Source organism: Paroedura picta, chromosome 1, assembly GCF_049243985.1.
Source record: "Paroedura picta isolate Pp20150507F chromosome 1, Ppicta_v3.0, whole genome shotgun sequence".
Lineage (NCBI taxonomy): Eukaryota > Metazoa > Chordata > Lepidosauria > Squamata > Gekkonidae > Paroedura > Paroedura picta.
Window position 1 is genome coordinate 171,117,069 of NC_135369.1, and position 25,157 is coordinate 171,142,225.

General features: G+C 43.9%; 1 long non-coding RNA gene across 1 annotated transcript in view; it reads left to right on the forward strand.

The window, feature by feature from the left end:
- Nucleotides 1-18,162, forward strand: part of LOC143820710 (uncharacterized) — a 49,855-nt gene extending 31,693 nt beyond the window's left edge. The window contains exon 3 of the long non-coding RNA XR_013225478.1: nucleotides 18,074-18,162. This is a non-coding gene — a long non-coding RNA (uncharacterized LOC143820710). The remainder of the gene's footprint in view (nucleotides 1-18,073) is intronic.
- Nucleotides 18,163-25,157: the final 6,995 nt, after the last annotated feature.

Genomic DNA, 25,157 nt, shown 5'->3' on the forward strand with positions numbered 1-25,157 from the left:
CAATGAACTTTAATTGTGTACTTCAGAAGAAAGGCTTAATTTTTATCCGAATCCCTTTAGGTAGCAATCAGCCAACTAAGATAATCACACCTCCAAACTGCAGATAAAAATAACCACCTTGATTTTACTCCCCCCCCCAAACTACATTCTCCCTTTTCTTATTACAAAAAAGTGTGTATTTTTTATAACCCTGCTCTCTTTGACAGTCTGCGATCTTTAGCCCTCAGAACCTAAGATGGTCCTGCAATAACAGCTATTTCAAACCCATTATAATAATTAATCACAGGAGGAGCTACTGGGAAGGAATCGCATAATTCTGAAGCTATAATTGAATTTTTAATGTTCTTAGATCTTTAGTGATTCCACTTGGTGGATATCAGTACGAAAATTCCCTTTCTCTTCTTTGGTGCGCTGGTCGTAAGTTAGTATGGCCATTAAATTTCAGGCACAGTGACTTAAAGAACCCTTATTTTACCTATACTCTGAATACCAAAAGATAAACAGTCCTTGAAACCATTTCCCTTGATTGTGCACGTTGCTGAGGTAATTGTTTGTGTGACTCCCAAGACAATGGCTGCTAACCCAGTTTAAAAATGATATTTCATTGGTTATCCAAATGGGATGCTGCAGACAGGATAGCTTTGCTTCATCAGCCATGTGATGGGCAGAAATAGAATGGGTCCAACACTCCCTTCATTGCAGAGAGCCATTGTTGCATAGAAGAAGAAGAAGAGTTGGTTTTTATATGCCGCTTTTCCCTACCTGAAGGAGGCTCAAAGCGGCTTACAGTCGCCTTGCCATTCCTCTCCCCACAACAGACACCCTGTGAGGTGGGTGAGGCTGAGAGAGCCCTGATATCACTGCTCGGTCAGAACAGTTTTATCAGTGCCGTGGCGAGCCCAAGGTCACCCAGCTGGTTGCATGTGGGGGGAGTGCAGAATCGAACTCGGCATGCCATAGTAGTTAGAGCAGGATTTCTCAACCAGGATTTCATGAGACCCTGGGGTTTCTTGACAGCCCTGCAAGGGTTTCCCAGATGGGTGGGAGTTAATTATTTTTTTAATGTGTTAAACATTTATCAGGTCATATTACCAGCTATGGTCATGTCAACCCACCCACCCCCTCCCAAAATGGCCAATGATGGGTCTGGAGTAGGTGAGAAGTGGAAAGGCCTTGGATGGGTTTTTGTATAACTATGCTTCTCAACCATATTCTGCATAATCGCACCACTTCCAGGGTTTCTTGAGTAACGTGCGGCAAGTTGGTCCAATCCTTAACCACCCATTAAGGCAGTGGTCCCCAACCTTTTTATCACTGGGGACCACTCAATGCCAGGGACCACTCACCGGGGACCACTCAACACCTTTTACTGAGGCCCGGTGGCGGGGGGTAGTTTCCTCCTCTACTCTCAACCACTGCCCTAACGCTCTCTGATCGCTATGGTAATGTTTAAACATCTCTTCAAAATAAGATACAGACACGCCACAACAATGAACATAAGGAACATTTTATTTTCATGGAAATTTTAACTCATGACAATGACAAATCAATGGGAACCCTGAGCTTGTTTCTCTGCAACGAGATAGTCCCATCTGGGAGTGATGGGAGACAATGACACCCGAAGTGTGTTATAAAGGGCCGGGGGGGGGGGGGGGGAGAGAAGGCGTCCTTCGGGGCCCACCTCCAATTAGTCGAAGGACCACATGTGGTCTGCGGCCCACAGGTTGGGGATCGCTACATTAAGGCACTTAGGCACTAAAAGACTCAAAGATACATAGGCATGCCTTTAGCTACGAACTGTTGGTCATTGAATCTGAAGCACAATGGGGAAAAAATGGGCAACAACCAAATGCCAACTGGATGTCACACTTGACCATGAATGTGCCATGGCCACAGGACAGGACAAGGCTAACTGCATGGTGAAAAGAGGCAATCATGGACTCCAGTGCTGTAGAATTGTTAACAGATAACTCCCTGGGTTAGGAAAGATGATGTATTAACCTAAATTCACTACGTGTCCCAGATTTTCCATGACCCTCCATCCTTTCTGATACTGAAGGTGGTGGAAGCTGGGTCCCTACAAAAAGCACTGTGACACACACACTCTTGGGCCAGATGGTCTTGGGTGAGGGTCATGGCAAACATCACAAATATGGTCACATTTTCATAAAACCCACGGGCACCTCCTTTGGTTGTATGCTCAGCAAATGCATTCGGCAAACTCTTTCGCATAACGGATAGAGTGGAGGATGGCAGAATGATGAGAAATGATTTGGGTCCCAATCAGGGAGAAAAACAGGAGATAAATAAAATATGCATCAGCATGCCTGCAAAATTAGCTTCTCAGCCTTTTGGCTCAGATCAAGCGTAGTAGCCATAGTTATCATTTGTACAAAAGCCAAATCATTCCCAGAGCTCAATGCCCACCATGCATGGTATAGTTTTCTAATGGTGATATTATTTTTAGAGTCCTGTGGCACCCAGTCTCTCACAACCCAAAAGAATGCCTTCCAGTAATGTGCAGATGTGCTATAATTGGTTTGTGCAAGTCATTTGCTGGAGCAATATGCAGCCCATATTCTAGCACAGATGAGCTAACAGAAATAGACACCCACTTCACTTGTGCCACTTATGAAAGGGCTGTTGGCAATGCACTAAGAATAAACTCCTTGACACTTTTTTCCTCTTTGGGCATGAGAAAGGTCTAATTATAACCACCGTCTATTCTCTCACAAATTAAGACTTCACAGGTACAACATTTTCACCACTAGTAACCTCAGCAGATCTGGTACAGTGTTTTGCTGACTGCAGCATTTTTCAAATCCAAGGGTTTTGAAAAAAATCTACAGAATTAAGGGAGGGGGCTTTCTAATTATAGGAAGGGCAAGGGGGAAAAAGGAAGAGCTAAATAAGTGACTAACAGCACTGTAGGAAGACCGAAGCTGATTTCTTCAGCCACCATTATTTATTTATTTATTATTAAATTTGTATACTGCTGTCGAGAACAACTAGTTTGGGCGACGCGGGGGTTCCAGAGAAGGAGAGCAAAAATAGGAATAGAGACGTCAAAAGGGAAGCTACAGAGGAAGAGAACCAAACAGACCCTCTTTGGATAAGAAACTTATCTAAGGAGATGTTGGGAATCAGCTCACCAGGGGTGGGGAAAAGGGAAACACTAGGGAAGTCAGCACAAGCTGGTCGGGCAAGGGGGAAACCCTGGGCAGGGCGTTGGCAGCGAGACGCGGAGTCCCGGAAGGGCAGGGTCCCTCCTGAAAGGCTCGGAGGGTGGAGACGGGGGCTGCAAAAGGCTACTTAAGGAAGCGTCAGCGAGGAGGTGGGGTTGGAGGCGTAGTGAAGCAACTACCCTGAACCCCGGAGCAGGAGAGAGAGAACCGACTCCGTCCTGAGATGCTATTTCCTGAAGCTAGAGCCTTTCCAGCCACAGATCTCCCTCGCCGAGCAACGTGGCGGACCAGAAACGTACCACAGACCCTGCGGACCCTGACAACCGTCAGCTCCTGGACCAGCTGGCTTGTGGCGATTCACAACAAGATAAAAACATAAGATGGCAAGATGCTCTCTCGCCGATAAAATAGAATACAAAATAGAATCCAGTTATCCCAATTTAAATAACAAGATGGCAGGCATAACAATCCCTAACTAGACCCATATTCCTCAACATCCTCTTGCCCCAGAGGGACGGACCAGAACTAATGGGATGAAATTAATTCAAAAGAAATTCCGTCTAAACATCCGGAAGAAGTTCCTGACAGAGCGGTTTCTCAGTGGAACAGGCTTCCTCGGGAGGTGGTGGGTTCTCCATCTTTGGAAATTTTTAAACAGCGGCTGGATAGCCATCTGACGGAGAGGCTGACTCTGTGAAGGTTCAAGGGGGTGGCAGGTTACAGTGGATGAGCAATAGGGATGTGAGTGTCCTGCATAGTGCAGGGGGTTGGACTAGATGACCCATGAGGTCCCTTCTAACTCTATGATTCTATGATTCTATCTCCGTTCCCAGCAGTGTCAGTCTGTTATGAAGCTGGGCGATGGTGGGCCCCAGGGGGATCCAGATGTCACAAGATCTAGACATTCCATATTGTTTTTATTCTATGAAGTATGGTGGGACAAAGGAGGCGAGCTGCCACTTCACAACACATATTCTCCCAAATTTGGGATAGTATTCTGCTTGAATAAAAGTCCGTATTTTATCCCACAGTGGAAAGCTGTTAGCGATCCTGGATAGCACAAATTGTTCTTCTATTTTTCCTTGCCCAATTTGTTGTGCTATTTAGAAACTAGCTCAGAAACATTTTTCCATATGATGTTTAAGTTTGTTAACAAGATATTTTTAAAGGGATAAAATAGGCACCTATTAGAGCATAGGAGTTAGAATAGGTGACAACTGCTGTACGTTCTGTTAACGTGCTGTTAATTCAATGGTATTATTTCCGAACAAAAAGTAACTTATATTAAATTAGCCATCTGTTTGGCTTTCACCTTGGAATGCCTGCCAGATGCTGAATTTGTTTATACACAATGCATTTGCTAGTGCAGCCTTAACAACAAACTCGCTTATGGGTACCTGTGCACAGAATTTATCTAAACAAAGACCAATTCACATTCTGTGCGACTAGAATGGGCCAGTAGAAGTAACACTGATATAGCATGCAGTGCCTTTCCATCCATTCAAGAACAGGCTGTTTTCTGCACTGAAGACACTTTGGGTCACAGATGTTATTTTATAAGGTCTCACAATTCTCATTTCTATGGTTACTGGGTTCCCTTTAATTAAAGTACAGTTGTAAAATGAATAGGCTGTTGGTGCCAGCCTACAGAAAACCTCGGGACAAGACCCCATCCATCCCTGAGGACTCACCAGAGGAGGAGCGACGACACTGCCAGATCTGTTCTGGTATACTTCAGAAAGAGGCAGGGTCCTTTGTGGGCGCAACGTGTGCATTCCCTGCCCGTCTTCCCAGATGCTTGATGTTCCAGTTTACTACGGCAAATCTCTGCCTGCCTGACTCCTGGTTCCTGACTTCTAACTACATTCCTGGTTTCTGACTTTGGCTTTGGCTTCTGACTTAATTCCTGGCTCCTTACGTTGGCTTGTTCTTTGACTCCATTCCTGGCTGTTGACTCCAGTACAACTTTTGATTCTGCTTCTGGCTACTTGACCACAGTATTATTATTATTATTATTATTATTATTATTATTATTATTATTATTATTATTATTATTATTATTACTACTATTACTATTACTATTACTATTACTATTACTATTACTTACTTACTTACTTACTTACTCACTTATTTATTTAAATTTATTTCCCACCACTCTGGAGACTGGCTCGTGGTGGGTTATAATCTTCCTTACTAAAAACTCCAATAAAATCCCATTTAAAAAAGCCAAGGGCACAAACCAAGACATAAAACAACAAACCCAACGATATGGTGGTAATCCTCAATCACCCATCCCCCCAATAACATCTAATAGGGGGAGTGGGAAGACAGGGCCATAATTAACAGATGGTCTTAATGTTGCTTCGCACCGGGGGAGCCCCAATCGGATCTTCCTTACCGCCCCAGCCTCAACCATAAACCACTTCAGCACTCTCCCTGGCCAATGAACCTGGCCTGGCTTCAACTATGCTCCCTGCCCCACCGTCCTTGGTGAACTGTCTCCCTAGGCTCTAGACTGGATTTTGACTCTGAACTTGCCTTTCAATTTGGTCTCAGCTTCCTGGACGAGAGTGTAATTAACCGGTAACAGGCATGCAGCCTGCTAGGGCTGTACAGCACGTACTATGGGCCCCATGCTCTCAGGTTCCCCATGCAGTGCCTCCCCTCCCATGGATCTGGAACCTAGTCCCCCTTTTCGCTCTTTAAAGACATTTGGAGTGACACCCCTTTCCACTGTGGAGTACCTCTCCACCTCCAGTCTGGCTGTTCCTGCTACAATTGTATTCTGCTAGAGCCCTGCAAATCCTTAAACTGACTCTGGTGCTACAGGCCCTGCAAATCCTTACAACACTCCTGCTTCCCCGCAGCAAAATTCCTCTCTGATAAATGGTAAAACTGAACCCAAAAGAAATTCCCCTCCTCTTAACATCCACTCTACCCCCAGTTCTATTTGCCATCCTGATGGGTAGTTAATGATGGAGGTGGGGCCAGTGCTTGTAGGGTAGAGCCTAGAAAAATGTGCCCTGGTTAATCTGAGAAATACAGTTTTCAGAATGTATCAGGTAACAGGGACCTTATCGAGTAAAACCTAACAAGGAGGAGGTACAGAAGACAAAATTAGGCAAGGATTTTATACTTTTGACAGCCCTTTCTGCTGGTTCCCCCTTCAAGATGATTCTGTTTGGTAGGATTATAGGCTAACTATTCTTGTTGGATTGCATCCCTGTCAGGCACATATCTCTTATTTTCTCTTCTCATTGCCACCTGCTATAAAAAAGAATTAAGCAGAGCATGAAGTACAGAAAGATCAGGAGGTTTATACCTGCTCTTCTATGTCAGGAGTAATTCTGCTTGGATTCAGCACATATATAGTATTAATAAGGAGTGTGGCTTCAATCCATTCTTGATTAGCATATTTCTGGCCGCCCATCCCTAGTTAGCATTCTGGAACCTTCCAAGTATGTATGTTTAAGATTGCTCTCTGTATGTAGTCCTCTTTTCAGAGACCCTGCCTTTTTTCTTGCAGATAAACGAAACAGGCTTATTTACTTTAAAAAAAGAAAGAACCCCAAGCCAGTTAAAATACAGTACATAAAAGCCAAGGAACATGCAATAGCTAGAACCTGAGAAAATATTACATCTTCGACTGATTCTGCTTTTAGGTAATGTGCAAAACTTGCCCATCTTTAAATCCCTGGTCAAAAGACCCCAACAGGTGGGTTGGCCTATAATGCAGTCTTAAAACAGGATTAGCTCCTTGCCCTTTTTAAAATTTAAATTGCCTTTGATAAAATCATATAAATATTGTAAAAGCCACAGCTAGTTTTGCGTGCAAGAAGCAGACCAGGAACAGCTCACACACTTCCAGCGGATAAAGCTCTATTTTTTAAAGCCCGACCAAACGAAAATGTGCCAGCTGTTACAAATATTATTTTATTGAACACTCAGTAATTCCGTTTCACAATGTTATGTTCCACATAATGCAATTATACGCACCTGAGCTAGACTGCATCAGGGTTCCATAACTATTTTACATCTCCAGGGCAATGCCTTCGTGCATTTTACAAGAAGCGTCTGCAGCATCGATCACAATTGAGCAGCTACTTATGATAGATACCATAATGTGCCAGAAGACATATTTGTTTCCCTTCCTGAAAGCACCATTGGATTCTTACTAAACCAGTACTAGGTATGTTGTAATGTTTCAGCATCTTAGAAATAGAAGTCTTTCGGCCATTTGCATTTTAACCAAATTCACTACTTCACTACTTGGTTGTCTGCTCCCTCTCTCTCTCATATAATCTCATACTTTGATTAGCTGTCACACATAATTTTGGTGTATATTTTATTTTTATTTATTTATTTTTGAATTTATACGCTACCCTTCCTTGATGGCTCAAGGCGACTTGCACTTCATAAGATAAAAACGATGTCTGAAACATATTAAACATTTTAAAACAGTCAAGTTTACAATAAAACAACATCAGAGGCTGGGATTTGCAATCCACCCCAGCCAAACAGACTTCACTCCATGAGCAACAGACCAGACCAGCCTTTCTCAACTTTTTTACTGTTGAGAAACTCTGAAAAATTCTTCAGCCTTTGGGGAAAAAAACCCAGAAGTGGCGCCATCATGCAGAATATGGCAGGGAAGCATAGCTGTGTACATGCCCACCTGGAGCTCCTCTCCTTCCCACTCCTACAATTGGCTATTTAGGGAAGCGGGGGTGGGTGGGTGGGTCAAAATGACCATATCTGGTGATATCACTTGATAACTGTGATATATATATAAGATATATATATCACAGTTATCAAGTGATATCACCATATATGGTCATTTTGACCCACCCACCCCCGCCTCCCTAAATAGCCAATATATATATATAAATCCCTAGGGTTTCACGAAAACCTGGATGAGAAAGCCTGGACCAGACAAAAGAGCCAACAGACTCAGACAAAACCACCACTCTCCAGCAGGCTACAAGCACCCACTCACCTTCAAACTCTGTGAAAGGAAACTCAATTATTCTGTTGGGAGGTGGTGGGTTCTCCATCTTTGGAAATTTTTATACAGAGGCTGGATAGCCATCTGACGGAGAGGCTGACTCTGTGAAGGTTCAAGGGGGTGGCAAGTTACAGTGGATGAGAAATAGTGAGTGTCCTGCATTGTGCGGGGAGTTGGAATAGATGACCCAAGAGGTCCCTTCCAATTCAGTTATTCTATGATTCAGTTAATGCTTCCCAGTCATTTCGGAAAGGCAAAAAAAAAAAAAAAATCCCACTCATATTCCCTGCAACTTTAAAGGTAAAGGTAAAGGTATCCCCTGTGCAAGCACCGAGTCATGTCTGACCCTTGGGGTGACGCCCTCTAGCGTTTTCATGGCAGACTCAATACGGGGTGGTTTGCCAGTGCCTTCCCCAGTCATTACCGTTTACCCCCCAGCAAGCTGGGTACTCATTTTACCGACCTCGGAAGGATGGAAGGCTGAGTCAACCTTGAGCCGGCTGCTGGGATTGAACTCCCAGCCTCATGGGCAAAGGTTTCAGACGGCTGCCTTAACACTCTGCGCCACAAGAGGCTCTTTGCGCCACAAGAGGCTCTTTATTCATCCATTTTCTGCAACTTTATTCATCCATTTTTCACATTTTATACTGCCGGGGTGGTTTACATCATTATATAAATAACACAGTCACATAGTCTTGGATAAAATATAATCATAACTTTGCACAGGAGTCTAAAATCATTAAATATTTAAAATAGATTACAACCATTTCCTATAATCCTATCCCTCAGAGCCAAGGACCACTCCATCTTCTTCCATGTATGCGTATTCATAAAATCATAGAATCATAGTGTTGGAAGGGGCCTCATGGGTCATCTAGTCCAACCCCCTGCACTATACAGGACACTCACATCCCAATCCCTCATCTATTGTAATCTGCCACCCCTTTGCCTTCACAGAATCAGCCTCTCCGTCAGATGGCTATCTAGCCTCTGTTTAAAAATTTCCAAAGATGGAGAACCCACCACCTCCCGAGGAAGCCTGTTCCACTGAATAACCGCTCTGTCAGGAACTTCTTCCGAATGTTTAGATGGAATTTCTTCTGAATTAATTTCATCCCATTCATTCTGGTCTGTTCCTCTGGGGCAAGAGAAAGCAATTCTGCTCCATCCTCCATATGGCACCCTTTTAAATACTTGAAGATGGTTATCAAATCCCCTCTCAGTCATCTCCTCTCTAGGCTAAACAGACCAAGCTCCCCTTTCTTCATATGTCTTGGTCTCCAAACCCCTCACCATCTTTGTTACCCTCCTCTGGACACGTTCCAGTTTGTCAACATCCCTCTTCAACTGGGGTGGCCAAAACTGAACACAGTACTCCAAGCACTTTATCCAGGAATAAAGTGCTGAACCAGATGTTTCAAAGATAGTTTTGGTGTTACATGATGTATACAAGAATGCATAGTGAGGCTAAGTTCATTAGTGGATTTTGGACTTTAGTCATAGATCCCGTAGAACTATTTCAAGTTCCACAAGACTCTGATCTCATCCAGGAGAGTGTTCCACCAGGCTGGCTCCAGGGCCGAGAAGATCCTGATCCTGATTGAGGCCAACTTTAGTTCTCTGGGGCCGGGAGTCTTTAGTGGATTTTGTGCTGGGGCATAAGTTCCTTTGAGGGGCATAGGGGAGAAGACAGTCTTTCTCCCAACCCAGCTGGCTCCATTCTACCAAAAGGAACACATTTTAGTTGATTGTAGATCTAAAATCAGAACCCCAAAGGACTGATCATTTATATCTTAATGTAGCTACAATTGGCAGAAGCAAGTTTTCCCCCACCCCTCAAGGAGGGGATTTATAATATCAAATGAGTTTGTGGCTCTGGCACAAATAGGTCACCAACACATATGGTTGAATTGTATTTGAGACCTTATTTGGATCTGTATAGGACAATGAGCCGCAAGCTATGGGATTTCAGGACACCATTGTTTCAACTTGAAAAACCCATTTTTTTTCCATTTTGCATTCATTTATTTTCATTTATATGCGGAGAAAATTTAGATGCTGCCTCTTCAAAGACCTGCTCAAGGTGGCTCATCGGTAAAACTCTAAAGCAAAAGCAACAAGCCATGACAAACAAGCTGAAGTCATTAAACAACTCATTAAAAATATGCCAGGACATTAAAAACAACATAAAACAATAATCCGCCTAAAATGATAATAATGACACAATGATTGGGACAGAAGCAGACAAAAAACAGCTAAACATTCTAAAATGTCTTAGTTAAAGATCTGGGTGAAAAGAAAAGGTTTGGCACTATAATAAAAAGAAAGTAAAATAGGTGGCCTACAGATCCCTTTCATGTATTATACCCACGTCTTTATCTTTCCAGATTTTTCAATTTACTTATACAATTTTCCCCATTAAAAGATACAGTTTTCACACTAGTTTGCAAGAATTCCATGTATTTGATATATGTATAAATTATGTGCAGTAGGGATGCTCAAACACTAGCCAGTTGGGTTCACTTCCCGTTCATCCGTGGTGATCAACAGCTACTGAATTGTCAAGCCATTCATGCAGGAACAGGTGACTTTCAGAAAACAACTCTCTTTTCATGAAGGATCAAGTAGGAGACAGCTTCTTTTCAGCTGGGGAAATCTTGCTGGGTAACTAGGAGCTGACTTCCAGCTGCTCAACTGCTAGTCCTGTTCATTCCATTTCTCATCTGCTGCCTCCCAGAGCTCATTCTGCACATGTTAGATAAGGCACTTTCAATGCACTTTAGAAGTAGATTTTCCTGTTTTGCACAGGAAAACTCAGCTGCAAAGCACATTATCCAACGCATGTGGAATGAGCAGCAAGTTTAGCAGGGTAACGATTGGAGTTGAAGCCCTGAGGATGTCATTCTTTTCTCCCCAACAAAGCGGTTATATTGTGCTTGGTGCAGTGGTTAGAAGTACAAACTTCTAATCTGGCAAACCCGATTTGATTCCCTGCTCCCCCACATGCAACCAGCTGGGTGAACTTGGGCTGGCAACAGCCCTGATAAAGCTGTTCTGACCGAGCAGTAATATCAGGGCTCTCTCAGCCTCACCTCTCTCATAGGGTGTCTGTGGTGAGGAGAGGAAAGGGAAGGCAGCTGTAAGCCGCTTTGAGATTCCTTCAGGTAGAAGAACGCAGAATATAAGAACCAACTCTTCTTCAGTAATATCAGGGCTCTCTCAGCCTCACCTACCTCAGGGTGTCTGTTTTGGGGAGAGGAAAGGGAAGGCAAAGGTAAGCCGCTTTGAGACTCCTTTGGGTAGAGAAAAGCGGCATATAAGAACCAACTCTTCAGAAAAAAGCAAAGATGCCTCCTGGTCTCTGCTGCCCAATTTCTCAGTTTGTGGTGGGGACAAAAAACAGACCCTTCTTCCCAGTAAATGTACCTATACCTCAAATGTTCCTCAATCTAGAGACAGAGGTTTGCACTGATCAGGAGAAGGATAGCAATTAATTATCAGAATAGGTTAGGTATTATGGTTGTAGTGACCAACAACCAGGAAGTATTTATTCCACTGCTCTGGACAGATTCTAAAGAAAGTTAGTGGTATATTGCTCAGTAAACTTAAAGGACTAATGTTTTGGAACAGTGTACGACTGATGCAAGGTTACAGTCAGGCACAATTGCTATTGGGTCTAGCAAATTATTGGATAATGAGGCAAGAACAGTAATTTGCAACTATTTACACTTTATTGATGTTTAAATTAAGTGTAGCTCCCACACATAGTGAGGTACATACAAAACAAAGAGACAATAATTATGTCACCCGAGGCGCATGCTTTAAAGAAGGAAGGACAAAGGAAACAAAAATTTCACTCAACTCACAAATGCTGTTATAATACTAATATAATGTGAATTATTAAATTAGCTACATAACATGAATATAAATGTTTGCTCTTAGAGTTATTGTCTTGCTAGCAGTGCTATCCTAAGAAGAGTCATCTCCTTCTATGCCTGTTAAGCACAATGTTCTTACAAAAAGATAGCTCTGCTTAGGATAACAATGTTAGAGGAACTGGGAGACCATTGTTCAAAATCCTCCTTGGCTATGAAGCTTATTGGATGAACTTGGGCCAATCATGTTCTCTCTAATCTATGTCACACATTTGTTGTGATAAAACAATGGGAGAGAGAAGAACTACATATGACAACATGGCTTCCCTGGTGGAAGGGTAGGATTAAAATTGAACAGGCATTGTCACCAACAGAAGTGACCAGTTTGTTCAGGACATTGTCTGAAGGCATCAACTAGTTACGTGTGGTTCTGGTCAGTTTTATAGGAGACTAGACCCAGGCTCCGTTTAAAGATTAATGGGACCCATAGCACCAGAGCCAGTTTCAAGATTCATGAGGCCCTAGAAAAACACAATTGTCACTGTTCCTTGTGCTGCACAAATAACTGCAGAACTCCCCTCCCAGGTATAGGCAGCTGACTACTTCACTATGCTGGCAAAATTTCTCGAACCTTGGTGAGATGTGCACACGCAGTGCCCTAGTATCTAAGGGAACCTTCACACTTATGTGGCTTGTGGTTTGCACACATGTTCGATAAGTGATGTGCATGCTCAGTTATTGAGTTTCTCAGTTACTAAGTGAGCATGCATATTACCCCCTTTATGTTTGTGTGATTCACAAGCCACAAATGTATAAACATCCCCTAACAATCGCAGTGCGAAGCTCCCCTGACTATACAGCACTGCTGGGCCCCTGGAATTGTGGGACCTGTAGCATGTGCTACGCATGCTACACATGCTACATGGATAAACCACTTCTGACCAGATATCTTCTCCTTGCCTTAGTATCTTGAAAACCCAATTTTGCTAATCTTCACAGAAAATGTAACTTGTGATTTTGTGAGGTTCAGTGCTGTTAAGATGTTTTTGATACATTTATCTTTCATGCCCTGACTATTTAATGAACTTCTTGATCCTGAGCCAATTTCTACATGCTGTCCAGCCACACACCATACAGGTTCTCCGCTACTCTTGGTACAAGTGGATATGCGAGCGTGAATATTTGGTTTGATGAGCAAGTAAATACCAGTTGACATAACCACTAGCACTTTTCAAGATAGTTTTCAGAGCATCTGCTCATTTGAAGAAGCAGGGGGAAATTTCTTCCTCTGAAATTATTCACGAAAGTGGGTCCCACTGCCCAATGACTGTGACCAAATCAAGTCTCATGGCAGAAAGTAGGGTGGAGCTAGGGGAGGCTGGGGAAATTGTTTCACACTTATACAAAACTACATAGGAATTTTATAGCAGAAAGCAAGGACACAATGTCCTCAAACAATGGCAAAGGTGGTGTAGTAATTAAAGAACAGGAGACTCAAATCTGGGTTTGATTTTCCACAGCCCTGAATATTTTGCGTGGCGGGCTCAGCATTAATAGGGACCGAGCCCCCCAAGTTAAACAGAAAGCAAGTCCAATCAGCTTAGCATGAATAGAGACAGAGCCCAAGTTCAATTGAAAGCAAGTCCAAGTAGCTTAGAATGAATAGAGACTGAGTCCCCAAGTTCAATAGAAAGCAAGTCCAAGCAGCTTAGAATGGAGACTGAGTCCCCAAGTTCAATAGAAAGCAAGTGTCCCCAAATTCAATAGAAATCAAGTCCAAGCAGCTTAGAATGAATAGAGACCGAGTCCCCAAGTTCAATAGAAAGCAAGTCCAAGCAGCTTAGAATGAATAGAGACTGAGTCCCCAAGTTCAATAGAAAGCAAGTCCAAACAGCTTAGAATGAATAGAGACTGATGCCCGAGCTCAATAGAAAGCAAGTCCAATAAACTTAGCATGAATAGAGTCTGAGCCCCCAAGTTCAATAGAAAGCAAGTCCAAACATCTCAATGCTTTGGCTTGTAACTTTATTTTGCTTCAGTTGCTGATGAAATCATTATAATCTCATTTTAGATTACCATCAACCCTCTCTTCTGGGCTTTCATAGTAGGTTGGAAAGTGCAAAACGCCATTCTTATGCCTTGATGGCTTTTTCCCAAACAAGAAGGCTGGACTTGCTCTTTCTCTCCTTAGGTTTCCCCATTGCAGGTTAAGGATAAATGCATCTCTTGCCTGGGTCATTCAGAGCCCAGTTGTGTTAATGGCTATTGCCATTCGATGCAAATTTGCTTGCATCCCACCCACAGATGTCTGTAGGCTGACAACTGACTAATTCTACATCAGTTTGCACTGTGAAGGTATCTTTATTCAGAGTACATCCATTAATGAATTAAAAATATATACTTTATGCAGCATAATGAGCACAACCTGTCGAGCACAGCCTGTCAGCTCTGGAAAACCTAACCTGTTGAAACTTATTAGGGAAGGACAGATTTCCCCCTCTCCTCAATTTCTTGTTCAGTAAGTTTGCCCTGCACAGTGTTCTTCACTTTCTGAATCCCAATATAACCGGGAACATTTCTAAAATTAATTCCAATGCCAGAACATGTGCAGTTTGAGATAGCTTAAAATTCCCTTGCATCAGTTTCTCTCCTCCACTCTATGTCTGTGTGTGCCATAAAATTCTGCAAAAAGAAAAAAGAAAGCCATGCAATCATGCATATAATTACATGTCAGTTCTATTGTTTGCATGTTTTCCTGATGCTCACATGCAAAGCCAGCCAGTGCCTGTGGACAAATAGCTATATGAGTTGGGAGGCTGCTGCAGAAAGGCAAAAAAGGGGGAAGAACCATCAGAAGAACCAAGGTGATTTTGTCCTCTTCCCAGATCAGGTGGAGCAATAGTGGATCTTGTGATCTCAGGATTAATCTCTCCTTAACTTGAATGGAACTGCAGGGGGAAGACGAATGGAGGTAGATCAGCTGTTTCTTGGGATGAATTGTGCCATCCAGATTCTTTATCCTTTCTACATGATCTCATATTCCTGATTTTGGAATGCTTTCTTCTTGGTTCAAGTGGGCCTTTTTCAAGTTTTTTAACCATTGAGGAACCCCTGAAACATTCTTCAGGCTTTGAGAAACCCCAGAAGTGACATGATCGTGTAGAACAGTGGTCCGCAACTTTCCGGTTGCCGCGGACTGCTGCTCCGGAGTGGCGGGAGAGGGCGGCCCGGGGCCCCGCGTACGCGCAGCAGCCCCAGCACAAACGCACATGCTCGGACTGCCGCGCACACGCGTTTGCGGCAGTCCGCGTATGCGCGTTTGCGCCGCTGCCATGCCGGCGGCCGTGGCTCCCTCTCCCGGCCCGCCAGCAAATCGGCTGCCAAAGCGGCCGATTAGCTCGCGGCTCGGCAAGCTTCTTTCCCCCTCCTCCCGAAACAAGAAGCTCGCCGGGCCGTGAGCTAATCGGCCGCTTCGGTGGCCGATTTGCTCGCGGCCTGGCGAGCTTCTCGCTTCGGGGGGGCGGGAAGAGGGAGCTGTGGCCCGGCGCCAAGGCCTTTGCGGCCCGGCACCAGGCCGCGGGTTGGGGACCACTGGTGTAGAATATGGTTGAAAAACATAGCTGTGAACATGCCCACCCGGGGCCCCTCCCCTTCCCACCCCCTCCAGGCCTATCATTGGCCAGTTGGGGAGGGGAGGGGCAAATCAACATGACCATACATACTAAATGTTTAACAACTTTAAAAATACATAAAATTAATTACCTCCCATTCATTCTGGAAACCCTTCCAGTGCCATCCAGAAACTCCAGAGTTTCTTGAAACCCTGGTTGAGAAAGCCTGGTGTAAGCCAACCCACCTCAGCATAGATTGGATCTGTGGCAACTTTGTGCTGGGCAGCCATTTCCTCCACCTCTGCCATTGCATCATCCCTGTTGTAAATTATGTGCCTGGGCTAACAACGTATGAATTAGTAACATGGGGGATACAGTTAAGGACCCTTAATGGCATAATGAAATGCCTCTTCAGTGGTTCTCCTCTCCTGCTCTCAAAGCATTTCCTTGCTATTGATAGCTAATTACTCTGCACATAAAAAGCAATAAGAAGAACCAATGGCAATAAACAATTCATCTGATTAATTTTGCCATTTATTGTGGTTGCAAGCTAGCCACAAAAGAGGCCTTGATTCCTGAAAGCTGCATAATGGGAGCCTTCAGATAGCTTAATGGTGTCATCCTATAATCCTCTTTAGGATGGTCGAGGAAGCATGGGAATGTAGTGCAATCCTAGGCAGAGCTATTCCAGTCTAAACTCATTGATTCCAAGTAGGGTTGGGCGGTTTGGCCACTGAAGCGGCCGTTTGCGCTCAAAGCAGCCAGCGCTGTGATGTATGGGGAGGGGTGCCACCGGCGCACCAGTCAGCACACACATGCAGGCGCAGAGCTCTACGCCTGCATTCAGGTGCCGACAGGTGCGCTGGTGACCAGGCAACCCTCCACCTGCACTGCGGTGCTGGCTGATTTGGGCATGAACGGCCGCTTCAGCGGCCGAACCGCCCAGCCCTAATTTCAAGTCTGAACTTGAATTTCAGAGTGTCAGTCTATTCTGGAGGCATGTATCTTATGATCCCACTGAGCAAAGATGCTTCCTTCAAACCGAAGGTGTCTTCTGCCCAATCTATTGGTCTTTTCTCCAATGCCACCTCAGTTGAAGAAAGACTTTTACACTGGAGGAAGGCTCTTTAAACTAGAGGGACATCCCTAAGCCTAAAGTACAATCCATGCTATTGATTGGTGGTCTCCAGATCTGCATTCCATCTTCCCACCAAAGAGAAGAAGCAATGAGTCATTTTAGTGCTTTTGAGTTTCCATGACACATACTCTGTCTCTCTCTTTCCCCCCACACACATACACAAATACCTGAAATAATTTTGTCAATCTGCACAGCTTGAGGCTGCTATAGATATCCCAAGAAGAATAATTTCAATGAGTCCTGAAACTTTCTGAGATTTAAAATCTGTTCAAAATATACAATTATATACTGGAATAGTCAGTTCTCTGAGTGAACCCAGAGAAAGAGAGAGAGAGAGGGAGAATTCCATTCCTCTTCCCACAACAGGCACTGTGACCTTGGGCTAGACACAGTCCTGTTAGAAACATTCCTGTTTTCACAGAGCAGTTTCTCTCACAGCTCTCTCAGCCTCACCTCCCTCACAAGGTGTCTGTTGTGGGGAGAGGAAGAGAAGGCGGTTGTAAGGCACTCTGAGACTCCTTTGGGCAGTGAAAAGCAGACTATAAAAACCAACTCTTCTTCTGCTAGGAAGGTGCTACTGGGAAACAGTGTACATTGGGATTGGGGGAAAGGAATGAAGGAACCTCTTAGCATATTTCAAATGCAGGTGAGGAGAAACAAGTTTGGTTTTATTGCTGGCCAGGTTTGGAGCCAAGGTGGAGTTGCCCAAATGGAGTTGTCCACAAGGGCATAGCCTGCCCTTCAAACATGTTGGAATATTTTAATAAGTGATGACAGCTCATCCATTTGAATAGTGAAACCCATGTTGCTATTTGCAGGAGGGATTTAGGATAAGTGACCAGTCCACAATGGTTGACAAAGTGACTTTGATTTTGATTCCATTCAGACAGTTTGAAGTCAGCTACAGTTTGGTGGAACCTTAATCTGCAGGGCCTGTAAAAATAGAGCTGTTTCACCAGGCCTATGCTTGAGGCCAGGAAGAAGATCAGGAAGAGCTGGCCTCACTGCTGAATGCAGGAGGAATATTTGCCTCTCCAAAAACCGGGAATCTCTCCCCCACCAAGTTTTACTAAACAGGGTTGATGTAAATACTGATGTTTAAATATGTACAAGTGGTTTTTAAAGAATTCTTTAAACTTACAATGTTACCCATCCTGAATTATCTAGGAAGGGTGGGATATAAAAATAAAGACGTTGTTGCACTATTTTTACAGTCTAGGTGGTCTCCTCAGAGGTGACTGTGCTTTGGAACTTTTCAGGAAATGAGGGACCAAACAAGATACTTGACCCTGGAATCCCATACTTGAAATTCCAAACGTGGGATTTGGCCCTACAAAAGCATTTGCAGGTAATTCTAATTAATTTCTCTTAGCACAGGAGGAGGGTTTACTTGTCAAGGAAGGTGAGCTGGGTCGGAAGTCATATTTTAGGTTGCGATTGTGATGTTTGTGTTATTTCTGTATGTGTTTTATGTGGTTGTTTTTTTGTTCAGTGGTGATGTTATTTGTAGATATATAGCCATAATAAAATGTTAATTTTTTAAAAGAAAGCATTTGCAGAAATGGGAATGGGCATGCATCTGAGTTACAGGGCAGCACAGAAGGTTAAATTCTTTTCCTTTGTTGTTGTAATTGACTATGTCCCTCATGCTTTAGATTCTGGCATGAGTAAAACACAATAGGCTGGATCCAAGGCAAATATTTTCTTTTGCTGGAGCCCCAGCTCAAGAAAAAAGCCCGTGGTTACTGCTTGCACTAAGTTAGATTTCTTGGCTCCCCACTTGCATTTCTCCTTGAACAAGATTTTGTGCAGGGAGAAAAACACTCTGTACAGCGTAAAATCTTGTGCAAAGAGAACTGCACAGAATTTGTTTATGTTGTTGTAGCACTGGATGCAAGGCCTGACCTGGGTCTTAGCTGCACTGGGCTTGTTATCTTCTATCACCTTGGATTTTAAAAAGCAGTCTGCACCTGTTCTGATTTCCCAACTCCACTGAGTCATCACCTAAGATATCTGAAAGTGGATATTATCTGCTTAATTGTAGAAAAGCACTCTGAAAGCCTACTCTTCCATTCCATATGCAAACATTTCCTTTTCAGGTTTTCTTCCCCCCCCCCTACTAGCTTGGTTGCACCTCTATTATTTGCCTTGAGGCTACCACTTGCACTCACCCCATCCTCTGCTTGCTCTGGCAGCAGAGCCAATTATGGGAACAAAAATCAACAAGCCGTCTCATACTCATCTGGCACTTCCCCCTCCTCTAGCTTGCTCTGGCTGTAGAGTTGAAGGACAAAAGGCTGGAAATAAAGCCCTCTCTAGCCTTGTGATCCTTCAGTGCTGACTGGAGCTTCACACAATCCCCACTTCTCCCCCACCCCCACATGCTAGCTTCAGAGCTGGCCAGAAAGGGAGGTGAAAGAAAAAGGTGCCTATAGGCACATAGCTGCCCCCCTCTTGATCAAGCAGGAAGGAGAGAGGAGACTGACAATTGGAACAATTCAAGTGCACAAGACAGCATTTGAGTGAAGGCTGTTTCGATTCAGGAGAAAGGAATGTTGCAGACCTCTTGCAAGATCTGAGTTCAAATTGATCAGAATTTAGCAGGATTGAGAACAGGGAAAACAAGTGAATGCAGATTGTACCCTGGATAGCCAGGCAAGCCTGATCTCATCAGATCTCAGAAGCTAAGCAGAGTCTACCGTGGCAAGTATTTGGATGAGAAACCTCTGAGGAATACTAGAGTCATGACACAGGGGCAGACAATGGCAAACCACCTCTGAATGTCTCTTGCCTGGCTGCCAGACACTCCTAGGATCTCCTGGCTATATTAAAGAACAAGGAAGGGAGAAATGTTACATAGAACAAAAAATAAAAAATAAACTAACTGGAATTAGTTAGAACCTAAAACATTGAATGTCTGCACAAACTGGACAACATGTTACAAAAATATATGAACATTTATTATGCACAACTTTTTAAAAATCTTTAAAAAAATGCAAAGTGCATAGGCCATTACTGAAAAATTATCATGTACACTGTAAAATCTTAAGTTTTAATCCTTCTTAGTCCTGATGTGTTTTGACCCTCACTGGGTCTTCCTCAGAGGTCTAATTTTGACACACATACAATCATATAAAATACATAAAGCAGCCAGTAAAATAAATTGTGAGAACTTATTTTTTAGGATGACAACATCAGTGGATCTGATGGAAAATGTCCATTTATCCGTTAATAGTCTCCCTCTTTCAGGCTGCCAAGAAATTCTGATGTATGCCTATGAAATCAGTGCATACAGACACATGCCATAGGTAAAGGTTTCCCCTGTGCAAGCACTGGGTCATGTCTGACCCTTGGGGTGATGCCCTCTAGCGTTTTCATGGCAGACTCAATACAGGGTGGTTTGCCATTCCCTTCCCCAGGCATTACCGTTTACCCCCCAGCAAGCTGTGTACTCATTTTACCGACCTTGGAAGGATGGAAGGCTGAGTCAACCTTGAACCGGCTGCTGGGATTGAACTCCCAGCCTCATGGGCAGAGCTTCAGACTGCATGTCTGCTGCCTTACCACTCTGCGCCACAAGAGGCTCTACATGTCATACAATGAATAAATAAATATTGGATCCAAGCTGGGAGGGTGAGTTATTCTATTTCAAGGGCTTCCCCTGCACCATAGCCCTGATCCTTACCATATGGATTTTTTGTAGAACACATCAGGAAACCAAGTTTTGGATTGTCAGCTTGGCTCTATATATTCAGATTAATTAGGGATGCTCTAATTTCTAATAACTTTGTATGATCATTTTCCCCCCATTCGTTTTTGAGATTAACTGGATGATAGCTATGCACAGGGGACTCTTTCAGACTAGAGAACAGCTTGCTCCTCATTCCATGAAACCTTAGTGACAGGCTGGAGACTAGGGGGATACATTGACAAGATTCAGTCCCTAAAGAGAAATCTTGTTCAGGTTTCTTCTGATACTGAACATCAGCCAAGTTCTGAAACCTAATAGGTTGAAGTTAATAGCAGTACTGAAGCACCACTGGAGAGATGGGAGATTTATCAAGAAGAAGTCTCATTTACCATTTACTGAAAACATTTACATGCCTGATGCCTCCTGTGGAGTTAGTCTTAGGGGATATTTATTTATTATTTATTTATATTTTAACGTAAATACCACCGATCTCAAAGACTCATGGTGGTTTACAATAAAAGAATAAAACAACCTAACTCATAAAACCCTCAATAAATTAAAAGGTGGCAATTCAATGGAGTTAAGTCCCCAACTCCCCTCCTCTGTCCAGCTTCAGTCAGGAGCTCTTTCATTAGGAGCGAGGCTACTGATTTAACTAATTCTAGGGGATCCACCAATAGAAACTTCAGGACTTCAGCCCGGCCTCAACCATATGCCTGGCAGAAGAGCTCCACCTTGCAGGCACTGCGGAAAGCTGGTAACTCCGGTAGGGCCCTTAGCTCTTCTGGAAGCTTGTTCCACCAGGCTGGCCTGGCCCTGGCCCTGGCCCTGGCCCTGGCCCTGGCCCTGGCCCTGGCCCTGGCCCTGGCCCTGGCCCTGGTTGAGGCCAGGTGAATGTTCTGGGAACCCAGGATGACCAGCACATTCATACCCGCAGAGTGGAGTGTCCTGAGGGGGGCATAGGCAGACAAGTGGTCCTGCAGATATGCAGGGCCCAAGCTGCATATAGCCTTAAAGGTTAAAACCAGTACCATAAACTTGATCCGGAAACAGACTGGTAACCAGTGCAGATGATGTAGCAACAGCTGAATGTGGGCCCTCCAAGATGTACCAGATATACCATTGCAGCTGCATTTTGTACCAGCTGTAATTTCCAGGTCAAAGCTAAGGATAGGCCTGCGTAGAAGAATTTTAAAAGTATGGGAGTTAGTGTCCACTAACAATGAGTTACTGGACAAGGAATTTTTTCAGTTCTGACTACAAGAGACAGAGATCTTGGGGCTATAGTAGGTGCCCTGATTGAGGGGGGGGGAGTGAAAAAATTGCACATCACTCCATGGTTTATCAAGAAATGACTTGAAAGTAAACTGACTAGCATTGATATCCTTTTCTATAAATTTGGAATACTATGTACAGCTTTCGCCGTTCTGCAGGGCCTGTAAAATGGAGCTCTTCTACCAGGTCTATGGTTGAGTCTAGAGCCGGCGAGGTAGATCGAGCCCCCCCCCTCCCCCAGTATGAGTAGTTCATTATTTTGGACCTCCCTCCTTGCCCCTCTAGTATTGGGGGGTTGGGTGGGGGGTTTTCCCGCATGTTGGGACTGTCATGTCTTTTAATGGGAGTTTTTAATGGGGTTTTATGAGACTTGTAACCCGCCACGAGCCGACTTCAGAAGTGGCGGGGAATACATCGAAACATCATCATCATCATCATCATCATCATCATCATCATCATCATCAGGTCACTCCATTTCAGAATTCATGGCATCAAAAGTCAAAGAGCAATGCAGTCCCATCCAGTTACTGTCCCAAATTGTTCTAAGCCTACCAAAATCAATGGGTGGACATGAGAATTATTTTGCATACTGTACCAACAGCTATTGCATCAATGGAAGATCCATATTCTGTATCTGCATAGGAGCTGCTGGAAGGTGGTAACTCTGGGGGAATGCTGCAGCCCTCATTCCCTGCTTCTGGCTTTTCTCTCGAAAACAGTGTTACTATGATCTGTTCCGGCAAGGCTCTTCTTATGTTCTTGGAGCTTTGTATGTACATCAGAGCCTGACTTCAATAGTCTCTTGTTCCTTGGTTGCTTTCTTCTTCTACAACAACTGAAGGAACACGATCTTCTTATACAAGGTCACTGACACCATGCATAATCTGCCTTTGCCTTCATACCTGTGGTATTCACACAGCAGACCTTTAACGTTATTGCAGGATTTCATTGTCATTACAGGACTTTGCATTGCATTGCTCAAGTAGCATTCATTTTAAGAGGCATCCACTGTGGTCCAAAAAGTCTCTTCCTCTAGAGAAACAGATGTGTTTTTACACAGACACGCATGCATGCATGCATACACATATTCAAAGCTTCTGCAGTGTTTCTTCTTTAGCAATATCCTTGGAAAATTACTCCAAGAGATTATCTTCTCCATATTCACAAATCAGAATATTTACATTTTTTTACGCGTGAAGGGGGAAAACTAGGTTTTTAAATCTGTACCTATTTAGATTGATATAGACACACACATACATGTATGTATGTATGTACGTACGTATGTACAGACAGAGGAAGGAAGGAAGGAAGGAAGGAAGGAAGGAAGGAAGGAAGGAAGGAAGGAAGGAAGGAAGGAAGGAAGGAAGGAAGGAAGGAAGGAAGGAAGGAAGGAAGGAAGGAAGGAAGGAAGGAAGGAAGGAAGGGCAGACAGACAGACAGACAGACAGACAGACATGTATGTTTGTGCTGGCCTGGAAATAAAGGCATTAGTCTCCTGGCCTTTAGCTGTTAGAAGACTGAAATATATAAAACTTGGGAAGGAACACATCTTGCTTGCATCCTGATGATCTGTTCTGCTAGTGGAAGCATTTTCCTCTCACAAAAAAAAAGACTGCACGGATGTCAAAGTCTCTTTCATTTCACAGTACGGGAAGTCTCCGTGCATCAGAAGGATACATCAGCAGAATAGGTCTGAATGAATAATTTTTAATTATATTATATAGGCATGCTGTGGTAAATGTTTTGTGAGTATCCTGTGTCCAGTGGAGCTCTTCTGTGGCCATTACTGGACTTGCAAGGGTGGGTGGGTGCTTTGGAAAAGAGAGTAAGAAAACCTGATTAAGAAAACCACTGCCGAGTCGACTGAAGATGGCGCCATAAAAGCTGGACTTCTGTTCAGCTCTTAAGCCATGCCGAGGGTCAGGAGCTTTTGCATCTGGCTGACCTGAGCAGATACGCAAATCTGCTCGCCGGTCGCCCCAGGAACCGGGAACGGCATCCTGAGGGTCCTACAGATCTGTGGGGAGGTAGGGGGACCGAGCTCCCCAGATCAACAGCGGCGTGTGTTCAAGGTCACGATGGCGCCCTTGTCGCAAACAACTTTACAAGCTTGAAACGACCAGCTGACCTTACATTCTTCCCAGACCATCTTTTACCAGATTGACAGAAGCGCTGACAGAAGCTGAAGTCTATAACAGTAAGGATTGAAAGCTTTCTGGCTTTTCTCTTTCTTCTCCCACAAGCTCTTCCTCCCCCCTCCTCAACCAATTTACAAGTGAATTCCTTCTTTCGTCGAGTGAGAGACTCCCAGCTAATTATACCCGCTAACCAAACAAAGAGACAGCTTTGAAGTTTTGTTGGAAAAAGTTCAGTGGGGGTAGTTGACTTGATACGGAGATCGACAAACTGATAATTTGGGATCGCCCGTGCTCCCGCGAGACCTCACGAGACTTTCTGTTTATAATTTGTGACTGCCCAGAACTATGGAAAAATTAACTAAGGCACAGCTTTTCCATTTGTTATGCGAAGGGAACTCAAAGATACTGAAAGCAGTCAATAAGCTGGAAAAGGAAATCTGTGGGATTAAGGGGGAGCTTTTGGACGGAGCCGACGGTCTGGAGAGAGCAGCTGATATAACTCAGCCAATAATAAATCAAACAAAAATTCAATGTATGGAAGTTAATCAACAGGAGGGGGAGAGGGCTAGGGATGTAAAAACCCAAAGTACCTTTGAAGAACCTGGGAAAACAGATTCAAGGAAGGAAAGCACCGAAAACCTGGAAGTCTATTCAGAGCAGGAAGTGATTTGGATCAGCAAAATAAAAAGAGTCTATTCAAAAGCGACAGCACCCAGGAAGCTATCAGGAGATATTCCTGTGCAACCAGAGGAAGAGATCCAGATTGATAAAGTATACAGAGCCTACTCAAAGGCGACTGCAAGCAAGAATCAAGTAAGAGACTTCTTTGGCCCTGACAGAAGGACAATCAGAAACACTCTACTATGGAAAAAAACACAATTTCATTTGCTGCGACCACCTGAAGGATGAGTTGAACAATGGAGTATTCTCCTGGCTTCCTGTGGGAAAGACAGCAGCAGTAACTTTTAGGACAGGACTAATATATGAAGGGAACTGACTTTATATCATCTAAGACAATAATAGAATATATCCTTATAATAGATTATACTCTCATATGTATCAACAACTACTCTGCTAAGGAAGATGAGCTATTCTTAGACATTGAGCATCGGGGGCAGCTGCCCAGGCCCCATGCTGGTGGCCCCCACTGCCCCTGAAGCCAGCTGCCCTGAAGCCCTGAAGCTTCCTGTGCCCTCTCAGCCAGGCTCTGACACTGCTTGCTTCTGCTGCTCAAGGTTG